Source organism: Bos taurus, chromosome 3 (genome assembly GCF_002263795.3).
Source record: "Bos taurus isolate L1 Dominette 01449 registration number 42190680 breed Hereford chromosome 3, ARS-UCD2.0, whole genome shotgun sequence".
Taxonomy (NCBI): domain Eukaryota; kingdom Metazoa; phylum Chordata; class Mammalia; order Artiodactyla; family Bovidae; genus Bos; species Bos taurus.
The window spans coordinates 99,288,760-99,302,038 of record NC_037330.1 but is presented as its reverse complement, the minus strand read 5'-3'; the positions used below and the strand labels follow the sequence as shown (position 1 = coordinate 99,302,038).

General features: G+C 46.4%; 1 pseudogene; it reads right to left on the bottom strand.

Moving 5' to 3' along the window:
• Positions 1–1,013: 1,013 nt before the first annotated feature.
• Positions 1,014–13,058, bottom strand: CYP4A60P (cytochrome P450 family 4 subfamily A member 60, pseudogene; annotated as a pseudogene).
• Between the last annotated feature and the right edge of the window lie 221 nt (positions 13,059–13,279).

The following is a 13,279-nucleotide window of genomic DNA, read 5'->3' as shown; positions in this document are numbered from 1 at the left end:
GGGCCTCAGATGCCAGGCAGGGTGTGGGGCATGAGGGACCCCAGAGTGTGAGGCTGCAAGGGGGCTGGACATGCTCTCCCTGCTGGGGTTCCAGCCCCACAGAGCAGGTGTCATTTTCCCTCCTCCTCTCCGCTGTCTTCCCTCCATTTATCTCTCTTCTGTTTCATCCAATTCCTTTCAGAGCAGACATACACACTCCATATGATATTGTGAACTTTATGCAGAGATGGGGAAAGAGGATGCCATGTGAGTGAAACAAGGGTAGGCCCATCTCACACATGGGAGAGAGCTGAGCACAGGGCAAAGAAGTCACACAGGATTTAGCAGGTCCTGTGATGGCTCCCCAGGTGTCCTCGTCCTAGTTCCCCAAACCCCAGAACAAGCCTGTTTTATCTGAATTACCCAGGTAAATCACAAGTCCTGATAAAAGAGAAGATTATGTGAAGACAGAAGCAGAGGGACATTTGTAGATGCCTCAGGACTTGAATGTGGAGGAGGGCCCAGGAGCCAAGGAATGCAAGGATTGCAGCTCCAGATGTGAAAACAGCAAAAAGTGCAATCCTAACCTAGGTCTCTGGATAGGGGACCTTCCAACATCTTGGTTGTGTCCAGGGAAACCCATTTCTGACTTCTCACTCCAGAACCATCAGAGGATAACTTTGTGTTGTTCTAAGTCCCTAAGGCAGAGGCAAATTATTGTAGCATCAAAATAGAAGTGAATACAGGTATACAGGCAGGCAGAAGGGAAAAAACACAGGAGAGAATAGACATGCTGGAGGAGAGCAGGCAATCAGGATTAGGTGGACAGTGAGAGATACAGGGGGTCAGAGACAGATGGAGAGACAGCAGATAGAGAGCCTGGAGAAAGGTGAGAGGAGAAGGGCAGAAAGTGTGCTGCTGGGCAGGAGGCAGGAGATGAGGCAAGCTGGCAGGCAGGCAGATCAAAGCTGGAAGTGGGCAAAGGGGCAAGGACAGGGAGAGTGACAGCAAGACAGGATGGCGGGCAGGGGCCCTCAGGGCTTGTCCTTGTCCCCACCGGGATCAGAGAGCTTCCTGAGTTGAAAGTGGATCCCATTTTTGGATCTCTGCACCATGACTGGAGCAGGCACAAGGACCCTGAAGGGATCCGATGACAGCTCAAAGCGAAGCAAGGTCAGGGCCACGGCCACCTTGCATCATTCATGGCAGACTGCTTCCTGATGCAGTTCCTGGGTAAGGAGGGGAAAAGGAAGACAGCGGAGGCTTCTAACCCCTGCTGAGCACAGGGATTCAGGGCTGTCCTCTACATGGCCCAGCCCTGATCCCTTCCTTACTCATCACAATGAACTTGCCAGTGAAGCTTTGGGCCAAACTCTCCCCCTGACCTAAGACAAAGCCCACCTTTCCAAGGACTATCTCCAACTTCCTACTCCTGCTCTCAGCAGGAAACCTGTAGGGAGGCATCAGTGCTCTAAGCCACAGAGTCAAGTCAAGTGGATCAAAATGTGAACTAGTACTTTATTCACTCGTCCATGGGCAATTCCTGGTTTCAGGTCAGCCCAGGGCACTGTAGGGGGCAGGGGTCCTGAGACACCCTCTCGGGACCTTACCACCTATGGTGGAAAAACAGGCTGTTCAGTCCCAAGAGATGATAAGACAGGGTTGTGCAAGGAATCAGAATGGCAACAGGGAGCCTTCCTAGAGAGGACAAGGGTTAATGACCCTGAACCTGCTGATCATTTGCCTCCCAATTAATGATCTGACTTCTTGTCTCCCTTCACCTCCTTGGTCAATCTACCTTTGGAACCTTCCCATTCTAATTCAGAAATGACCCTCCTAACCATCCCTTGGGCTCCTCATCTGGCCTTTTCAGCCTCCATTCCTCCCCTCCCTCTAAACCCACAGTAGCTCCAGGCCTGCTATCTTCCGCATCACAGGGAGCACACGTCCCAGTACCTCAGTGGCATCACAGCCCTCTCTGGATTCTTCCTCACTCACCTGGGATCTGTCCCTCTCGTCTTCCTGACTCAGAGACGGTTGAGGTCCCCGCCCCTCGCCTCTGCCATCCTCATGCTCAAGGCTCCATCCAGTGACCACCACCCTCACCCCCTCTGCTGGCTGCACCTCTTCCCACTCTGGACCCTGAAGGCACCATGGGTGTAACTCAAGGACACAGCACATCCAGTGTCCAGCACAGTGCTGGATCGTGGATCCTCCACAGTCTGCCCAAGGAATGAATGAGTGAAAGAGTGGATGTGTGAATGATGTCTGTCTTGAGGAGACCTGTTGTTGACAGTGAGCCCTGGAGGAGGACAGCATTATCATCCGTGTGTTCCCATCTCCTAGCACAGGTCTTGGCACACGGAGACACGCTTAATACATACTTTCACATTTGAACAATATTAATTGAATTGAAAACAACTCAAATGGACTGAGAGCATAACAAATATTCATTCTGACCTAAAATCAAGCTGCCTAGTGCCTTTCCTCTAGTGGCAGCTGCATGATGTGCAGCCATGTCTACAAGGAAGGACTGGACCGTGGTGTAAACCAAATTCTAGAAGCAATTCAGGAAGACAATTTGCTTCAAAGCTGTTCTGTGAATGTTGATTCACAGTTGAAAATTTCCTAGAACTGTAGAGTCAGAAAAAACTTGTTTCTACTAAGTTACAAAGTCACTGAAATTACGATGCCATGGACTGTATGTAGCCCATGGGATTCCCACCAGTCCTTGGGATTCTTCAGGCAAGAATACTGGAGTGGGTTCCATTTCCTTCTCCAGCGGATGTTCCCAACCCAGGGATCAAACACAGGTCTCCTGCATTGCAGGCAGACTCTTTACCAACTGACCTACCAGGGAAGCCAAACTTTTTGTAGCCTTTATGATTTCACAGCAATCATTTAGGAGTGTATCATCCAGGTTAACAGCTATTTCAAGGGTGCTTTATACTTTACATGCAAGGGATTTTTCAAATGCTTCTGTCAAATACAAGGAAGCTTTCCACCTGTAGGGAAAGAGCAAATTAACCAAGATGACATGGTCAGGCTCTCTTGCCCTGTGGCCTCTTGCTCTTGCCCCACAGTTTGTAAACAATGATTATGTAACAGATGAGATCACTGTATGGCACTGCATTCACACTTCACATGGTACTCGCTTGGACTGGGGCTACTTTTGTTATATAAGCTCCACCTAAAAAGGCCCTGGGGGCAGTGTGTGGTACACCTTAATTAGTTTCACCAAGAAAACCCTGGCTCCTGCTGCATTGGGGCTATATTGGAGCAACATCATGGTTATGTTATACGAGGTTATGTTCTGACTGTGTTCTGGCTGCCTTATGGTTATGTTATGACTGCTGCTACAGCTGCTGCATCAGCAAGGAGACAGGCAGTGTTATGGCAGCCTTGCCAGCCAGGAGAGAATAAATGTGTCTGCAGTTCCTATGGCTCCTCCAGTCTTCTTCCAGCCTCTTAGCCCATGCCTTGACTACCCTGGGCTCAGCAAACAGTGTGCACAGTGTGAATAGCAAGATAGTTGGCACCATGAGCAGGATCAGCAATACACTCCCCAAAGCAGACTTGATTGTCCTCCACTTTACGCCTTTTCTTACTAACATTAGACTCTGTAGAATCTGGGACTATGGTATATAACCTCTGCTATTATATATAGAATTTTGGCAACAGGAAAATATGTCACGGTTATATTAATACACAGTCAAAACTATCGGAGTTACTGCAGAAATAGAGAACATGCTCATGACCGTGAAACCTTCTTCAAACTACAACTGTAGCTGATCCTATACATGGAAGGAAGCTGAAGTTCCAAACCCATGCAAACATGACAGATACTGTGAGGGGAAATTGGTGAATTAAACAGAAAGGCAGTGTACCAACTAGGAATGCGGGAACAGAGAAAATCACCTTTTAAGGTGACTGAAATTGTGCTAACCAAATGTGTAGTTTAACGTTCATGAAAACTTCTAGTGCTAAAAAGTCATACTCCTAAAGTGAGGAAAACTCTGGATACTTTGGATTGGCCACTGACATGGAAATGAGGTCAATCCTTGTGGACATCAGGAGGTCAACGCCATTATGGAGGGCCCTGAAGGCTTTCTTGTACATGGAGACCCAGGCCTCCTTCTCAGCACATCAACATACAAAAACAGAACTTCATGCTCCACATATGAATGTAGACAGTCACATACAGCAGGTAGCAACCAGTGACATCTGCTTCCCCCAGTACAGAGGCCTCACCTGGATCCTCCTGAGAAGGGCAGGAAGGCATGGCTGTGTCGAGTAGAACCTAATGTGAACCAAGATGGGTCAAACACCTGCAGAAAGTACACCAGGGCCAGGACATGTGGGGTCAAACTCCTAGCATCAATCTACCAGGGGACAAGAATCTCAGAGCAGGAGCAGGAGGACAGGTTGTTGTGGAGAGAGCATCCCATCTCCTCCTCCCACCACCATTGTACCTCTGGGTTTGGCCACACCTTTGGGTTGTGATGAAGCCCATAAAAGGAGAGGGGAGGATGATTCCTGTGGGGCAGAGAGGAGAGAGAGAAGCCTGATGGTCCCATAGTGCAGGGCATGAGTGTCTTCACAAACGTCCTGGGAGCCACCATGGGAGCACCCTCCATCACTCTGAATGAAATGATGCTCTTGAAGACAGGTGGGTGGGGAATGACAAAGCACATGAGCACTGATTAGGAGAAGGTGATCAGGGCTCAGGATTAAGAAGTAAAAGAACTTCAAGGTTACACTTAGGAGCAGTTGAGTGACAATTCACATTTATCAAGTGTCATTATGACTCTGAGGAATATGTAGTAACTCACTTAATCCTCACACAGCCCTCAAGGCAAGCACTCCTATATCTATGAGCAGATGAAGCACTTGAGCCTCAGAGGGGTTAAGGGTTGGGTCTATGATTCCACAGCTAGGAGGGAGTAGGGCTGGGATTCAGACTCACTGGGAGGTGAGTTAGTGGGTGGCCACCAACCATGGCAGGGCTCTCAGATACATGATCAGCTGCTCTCTGCCATCTACTAGGGGGCACCTCAGAGAACAGACCAACTGACCCATAACAGTGCAGTCCTTGAGCTCCCTTCTTTACTTAGACCCCATATGAAAGAACCATGCCTCCCCCTTTGTCTGCTTTTCTCTTAAGCCTTCATGTTTGAAGGAATTAGAATTTTAGGCTCCATCATACGACTATATAGAAGGGTCAACATTTGTTTCCTGAGCTTTTGTTGCATTCAAGCTCTGTGTCAATAATTTTTTTTCAATTGGAGGTTAATTTATTTACAGTGTTATGTTGATTTCTCCTATACAACAATGAAAATAATGCACAATTACACACACACTTCATGGCAAATAGATGGAGAAACAGTGACAGACTTTATTTTGGGGGGCTCCAAAATCACTGCAGATGGTGACTGCAGCCATGAAATTAAAATACGCTTACTCCTGGGAAGAAAAGTTATGACCAACCTAGACAGCATATTAAAACCAGAGACATTACTTTGCCAACAAAGGTCTGAAAGGTTGTTGAATCATGTGAAGACACTGGGATTCTTGGCCCCCGGAGGAGAAGAATTCAATCCGGGGCCAGAGACGAGGCTTGATCGCTCAGAGCTTTTGTGTAATAAAGTTTTATTAAAGTATAAAGGAGATAGAGAAAGCTTCTGACATAGGCATCAGAAGGGGGCAGAAAGAGTACCCGCTTGCTAGTGTTGGCAATGAAGTTATATACTCTCCAGTGAATCCAGTTGAACTATTCCAAATCCTGAAAGATGATGCTGTGAAAGTGCTGCACTCAATATGCCAGCAAATTTGGAAAACTCAGCAGTGGCCACAGGACTGGAAAAGGTCAGTTTTCTTTTTTTTTTTTTATTTTATTTTTAAACTTTACATAATTGTATTAGTTTTGCCAAATATCAAAATGAATCCACCACAGGTATACATGTGTTCCCCATCCCGAACCCTCCTCCCTCCTCCCTCCCCATACCATCCCTCTGGGCCGTCCTAGTGCACCAGCCCCAAGCATCCAGCATCGTGCATCGAACCTGGACTGGCAACTCGTTTCCTACCTTATATTTTACATGTTTCATTGCCATTCTCCCAAATCTTCCCACCCTCTCCCTCTCCCACAGAGTCCATAAGACTGTTCTATACATCAGTGTCTCTTTTGCTGTCTCGTTTTCATTCCAATCCCAAAGAAAGGCAATGCCAAAGAATGCTCAAACTACCGCACAATTGCACTCATCTCACACGCTAGTAAAGTAATGCTCAAAATTCTCCAAGCCAGGCTTCAGCAATATGTGAACCATGAACTTCCTGATGTTCAAGCTGGTTTTAGAAAAGGCAGAGGAACCAGAGATCAAATTGCCAACATCTGCTGGATCATGGAAAAAGCAAGACAGTTCCAGAAAAACATCTATTTCTGCTTTATTGACTATGCAAAAGCCTTTGACTGTGTGGATCACAATAAACTGTGGAAAATTCTGAAAGAGATGGGAATACCAGACCACCTGACCTGCCTCTTGAGAAACTTGTATGCAGGTCAGGAAGCAACAGTTAGAACTGGACATGGAACAACAGACTGGTTCCAAATAGGAAAAGGAGTTCGTCAAGGCTGTATATTGTCACCCTGCTTATTTAACTTCTATGCAGAGTACATCATGAGAAACGCTGGACTGGAAGAAACACAAGCTGGAATCAAGATTGCCGGGAGAAATATCAATAACCTCAGACATGCAGATGACACCACCCTTATGGCAGAAAGTGAAGAGGAACTAAAAAGCCTCTTGATGAAAGTGAAAGTAGAGAGTGAAAAAGTTGGCTTAAAGCTCAACATCCAGAAAACGAAGATCATGGCATCCGGTCCCACCACTTCATGGGAAATAGATGGGGAAACAGTGTCAGAGTTTATTTTTCTGGGCTCCAAAATCACTGCAGATGGTGACTGCAGCCATGAAATTAAAAGATGCTTACTCCTTGGAAGGAAAGTTATGACCAACCTAGATAGCATATTGAAAAGCAGAGACATTACTTTGCCAACAGAGGTTCGTCTAGTCAAGGCTATGGTTTTTCCAGTGGTCATGTATGGATGTGAGAGTTGGACTGTGAAGAAGGCTGAGCACCGAAGAATTGATGCTTTTGAAGTGTGGTGTTGGAGAAGACTCTTGAGAGTCCCTTGGACTGCAAGGAGATCCAACCAGTCCATTCTGAAGGAGATCAGCCCTGGGATTTCATTGGAAGGACTGATGCTGAGGCTGAAACTCCAGTACTTTGGCCACCTCATGAGAAGAGTTGACTCATTGGAAAAGACTCTGATGCTGGGAGGTATTGTGGGCAGGAGGAGAAGGGGACGACAGAGGATGAGATGGCTGGATGGCATCGCTGACTCAATGGATGTGAGTCTGAGTGAACTCCGGGAGTTGGTGATGGACAGGGAGGCCTGGCGTGCTGCGATTCATGGGGTCGCAAAGAGTCGGACACGACTGAGCAACTGATCTAATCTGATCTGATCTCAATGAATCCAAAGAATGTCTGGAGGTTATAAAGACCTCACCAGACCTACTCCCATAATTTACATTTTAAGATAACAGAATTAGCCAGAAGGTTTAATCCAGAGACTGTCCTCAGGCAGGATACATCCTTGTAAAAACCAGGTCTACTCCAATAATTTACATTTTAAGATAACAGAATTAGCCAGAAAGTTTAATCCAGAGACTGTCCTCAGGCAGGATACATTATTGTTATATAATCCAAAGGAAGGTAGAGAAGGAAAAAAAGTTTGTCCTTTCTTCCTCTTTGAGAATTCCAGATCCCTATCTCCTTGGGGACCCCTAGACTCCCTATCAACCTGCCTAGGAATGACTCTCTCAGGTCCATCTAGTCAAAGCTATGGTTTTTCCGGTAGTCATATATGGATGTGAGAGTTGGACTATAAAGAAAGCTGGGCACTGAAGAATTGATGCTTTTGAACTGTGGTGTTAGAGAAGACTCTTGAAAGTCCCTAGGACTGCAAGGAGATCCAATCAGTCCATCCTAAAGGAGATCAGTCCTGGGTGTTCATTGGAAGGACTGATGCTGAGGCTGAAACTCCAGTACTTTGGCCACCTCATGAGAAGAGTTGACTCATTGGAAAAGACCCTGATGCTGGGAGGGATTGTGGGCAGGAGGAGAAGGGGATGACAGAGGGTGAGATGGCTGGAAGGCATCACTGACTCGATGCACATGAGTTTGAGTGAACTCTGGGAGTTGGTGATGGACAGGGAGGCCTGATGTGCTGCGATTCATGGGGTCACAAAGAATCAGACACGACTGAGCGACTGAACTGAACTGAACACAAAAAGAATTTTAGCAGCTGGGAGAAGTGTAATGCTTATAGGAATATACAGCCAAAATTTTGTTGGGATGGACTACAGAAATAGAGAACACACACATGACTGTGTAACTTTCTTCAAATGGCAACTGTAACTGATCACAGACCTGACTTGAAACCTCAGGGCATGGAGGGCAGCTGGAAATCCAAGCTCATGCAAACAGGACAGATATAGAGAGGGGCTAGTTGGTGAATTAAGCAGAAAAGGCAGTGCGCTGGACTAGGAATGTGGTAAGAGAGAAAACCACTTTTAAAGATGACTGATAATTGTTAAAACAAACATCTGAAGTTCAACTTTCATGAAAACTTCTAAAATTAAAAATCATACTCTTAAAGTGACCAAAATCCAAGAATAATTTGGACAGGCCACTGACATGGAAATGTGGCCAATCATTGTGGATGTCAGGAGGTCAATATCTCCATGGCAGGCCCTGATGCAATTCTTATACATGGAGACCCATGCCTTCTTAACAAACACATCAGCATACAAGAACATAACTGTGTGTACTTCATATGAATGTAGACAGTCATACACATGGGGTAGCAACCAGTCACACCTCTTCCCCAAGTACAAAGGCCTCACCCGATCCTCCTGAGAAGGGGAGGAAGGCATGGTTGTGTCCAGCAGGACCTGGTGCAGACTAGGATGAGTCAAACACCTGAAGAGAGAGTACCAGGGCCAGGACAAGTGAGGTCAAACTCCTCCCACCAATCCACCAGGGGACAAGTATCCCAGAGCAGGAGCAGGCGAAGGAGTTGGTATGGAGAGAGCATCCAATCCCCTTCTCCCTTGGCCATCATACTGAAGAGGAAAATTTAAAACCTTGCACCCAGCTGGAAATAACCTCATGCTCTTTCTGCTTCTGCAACTCAGCTAGCTCCTGCAAAGTCATGTAAGTTACATAGTTTCAGAAAGACAGAAACTTACAATGCTAGCAGCTGAAACTTACTTCCATCACCCATGTCAATTACCCAGCCCCTGTAATCATGCTTAACCATGTTTATGGAAAGGTCAGGCATCTCCCCTGCTGTGTCCTAACTGCTGCTTCTGCCTGCAGGACACCCCTAGTTTGAACTAGCCTATAAAGAGTTAGAGATGCCCACTAAAGTCTGGTGTCATGCCCTGTCTATAAAAGCTCTGTAACTCGGTTTTTCAAGCCTCAGAACTGGAAGTGTTAACTCCTCTGGGCTCACCAGCGTAGTAAACCTGAAATTTCCAACTTTCCGAAAGCGGTGCTTGGTTTCTTGACAGACCAACTTCTGCAACAGTATTTCCATCACTCTAAAAGAAATGGTGGTCTTGCAAGACAGGCAGTCTGGGCATGACAAAGCACATGAGCACAGATTAGGACTAGCTAACCATGGCCCCAAATTGAGAAGTAAAATAATTCACAGGTTACATTTAGGAGCAACTCAGGTGACAACCTATATTTATCAAGTGCCATCATGGCCCTTGGGGAATGTGCAATAACTCATTTAATCCTCACACAGCCCTCAAGGAAGGTAGTCCTGTCCCTGTGATGAGATGAAGCCCCTGAGCCTCCAAGAGGTAAGGGATGTGTCTATGATCACAGAACTAGGAGTGGCAGGGCTGGAATTCAGACCCACTTGGAGGTGAGCCAATGGGTAGCCTCCAGCCATGGCAGGGCTCTCAGACCTCATCATTGACTGTTCTCTGCCATCCATCAGAGGGCTCCTCAGAGACTGGGCCATCTGACCCATAACAGTGGAGTTCCTGAGCTCCTTCCTATATTTAGACCCCATATGGAAGAATCACACCTCTGGCTTCTGTCTGCTCTTCTCTGAAGCCTTCACATCTCAAGGAATTAGAATTTTAGGGCCTATTACAAGATGACATTCAGGAGCAAACATTTGTTTGTTGAGCTTTTGCTGTGTTCATGTTCTGTGTCATGCATTTCACACACCTTATCCTAGCTCAGTTCAGCTGCTCAGTGCTCAGTAGTGTCTGACTCTTTGTGACCCCATGGACTGCAGCACGCCAGGCTTACCTGTCCATCACCAACTCCCAGAGCTTGCTCAGACTCGTGTTGTCCCCTTCTCCTCCTGCCTTCAATCTTTCCCAGCATCAGGGTCTTTTCTAATGAGTCATTTCTTCGCATCAGGTGGCCAAAGTATTGGAGTTTCAGCTTCAACATCAGTCCTTCCAATAAATATTCAGGACTGATTTCCTTTAGGATTGACAGGTTTGGTCTCCTTGCAGTTCAAGGGACTCTGAAGAGTCTTCTCCAACACCACAGTTCAGTGCTCAGCTTTCTTTATGGTCCCTCTCACATCCATACATGACTACTGGAAAACCATAGCTTTGACTAGACAGATGTTTGTTGGCAAAGTAATGGCTCTGCTTTATAATACGCTGTCTAGGTTACTCATAGCTTTTCTTCCAATGAGCAAGTGACTTTACAGAGTAAATAATTACCTTAAGTTGGGTACAATAGTCATGTCATCACACAACTAGAAAAGCACACGTGGATTTCTGATCTACCACGTGGTCCTACAGAGTGATTAGCTGAGTGGTGAGATGAAGTTTATACATGCAGGTAAGGAGTGTCCAACAGGGAAGGTGATGGGCTTGCTGAGCTCTCTGCCAATAACTGGTACTGGTGGGTAGAATCTCAGTGCCTCCTGATACACGTGTGGTATAAGGCATCTGGTCCAGATGGTCCCTGAAAGGAAGCCCACCTGAGGGCAGGCAGGACTCGACAACCAGGATTCTCTCTACCTAGGTGGGACAGGATTCTTCCATCTCCAGGACACTCACCATGTGATGGAGGCACCATCCCCCAGGAGCCTCTGGATCTCTTCTGTCACCTCTGCTGATGCACAGGGTGGGAGACCAGAGAATAGAGGATCCAGGAGATGCCACTGGTTGTTGTCTCCTGACCCTTGAACATGACCTTGTCCACTTCGGCATGGAGGTCCTTGTCAGACAAGCTGCTCCCAGTCTTCATCTGTGGAGGCAGGGCCAGTGTGCAGGGTCTGCCCTTCCTGTGTGCTTCTGCCCAAAGGCTCAGGCCTCTCCTGCCCACACTCACTCTGGCAAAGAGGAGGATGTCCAGGAAGTCCAAGGGCCTCCATTTCCTCTCCTTCTCCAGCTCTCCCTCCTTCTGCAGGTGAGACTTTCTCCCCTTGATAATTGAATCTGTCCCAGAACAGTGGTTCCCAGCCAGAGCTGAGGACTCTGGGGGCCCAGATGCAGCCCCATCATAGCTGCAAATCTTACCTCTATATGGCAGTAGCATATGTGTGTTGAAGTGTGTGCCACATAAGATGGGTAATAATGTGTCCATGTGTCTGCAAGAGGGAACAGGCTTGGCTGTAGGAGAGTTTCAGCATTTGACAATGTGTTTGTGCACTTCCAGTGTGTGACGTGTGTGTCTCTGGGATTGACCGCATTATTCTGGGGGGCTGTGTCTGATGGATGTTTGACAGATATATCTGTTTGAGAGTGAACTATGGATTGAGCTTGGTGTGATATGTGCAGATGAAAGAGAGGTGGACTCACCACCATCAGTTGGACAGAGTAGGCCATGTGCCCCATGGAGGGCCTCAGGATGTCATGGTGGAAGGCTGAGGTCAGCATCCCCCAGTACTGGAACCACATCTGCCCCTCCAACAGGAAAGTACCATTCCCTGGACCACAGATGGATGTGTGTGGGGGTCAGGGAGACTGGATCAGAGGAGTGACTGGGGACTGCATAGGAGGAACCCAGATTGTCAGAAGGAGGTATGTGACAGGAAAAGTCAGGAAGGCCAGTACATTTCCAGCAAGTGAATTTCCAAAATTGCTGTACCATTTAGATGTGACAGTTTGAGATAAAGGTTAAAAAAGAGTAGGAGAAACAAGAACCTACAGTATAAAACGAGGAACTACGCTCAATATTTTGTAGTAAGCTGTAAGGGAAAGGAATCTGAATCCCTGTGCTGTACACCTAACACTGCAGAACAAGGTAAATCAACTGCATGGGAATAAAAGTTTTTTAAAATGAGTTATAAAAACTCATATATGTTTGAAGTATGATCACATTCTGAAAACATTTAAAAATCTGTTTCCTTTGATAGTCGTTATTACTTATTTATTGTACAGAAAAAATTAAGAAAACTGAGACATCTCAGAAGTTTTATCCATAGTGATACATCATGAAAGAATCCCCTCCTTTCTAGTATATGAAGAATAAAATTGTGCAGCTTATAGGGTTATTTTTTTAATTAAAAATTTTTAAAATTAATTTAGTCTGTTGTGCTAAACACAGGTTGTGCTGGGTCTTCGTTGCTACCTGCAGCCTTTTTCTATTTGTGGTGAATGGGGAACACATCTGGTGCTTAATAAGAGTTCATGTTAATAGTACTTGTTATCTCTTGTTCTTTAGATCTGAGAAAACACTACAGAGAGTTGTTGCTACTATCATGACTATTTTTAATAATAATAATACTATGAACGGCCTTCCCTTCCTGATGATTCTCAGCTATCGACCTGTCTCACCCACTATGAACTTACCTCCCATCCCTGACTCTCTCAGGCTTCAAGGATGGCTGGTAGAGAGTCGCATACTGATGATGAAGGGCCAGTCTCTGTTGGAATTTCACAGACCCAGGGCATGTACTCCAGAGGGAATATTTGCTCCTGCTGGCATGTGGGTTTCATTCTACCTGTCCTTGGCAGGACCACCTTCATGCCGTTAGGGTCAGAGGTCACAGGGCTAACCTTGCTCACCCATGGAAATTGAGGACAGATACATGGGAATTTCTCTGTCCTTTTCAGCAGTTGTTGCTGACTCTGTTCCTTTGGAACTATAACAAGAGCAAAAAATAAAAAATAGCAGCAACTCTGTTTCAAGGTCAAGTGCTTGAGGTAAGGCTGAATGTTTGCACAGGCATGGCGAGATGGTTCTGAGG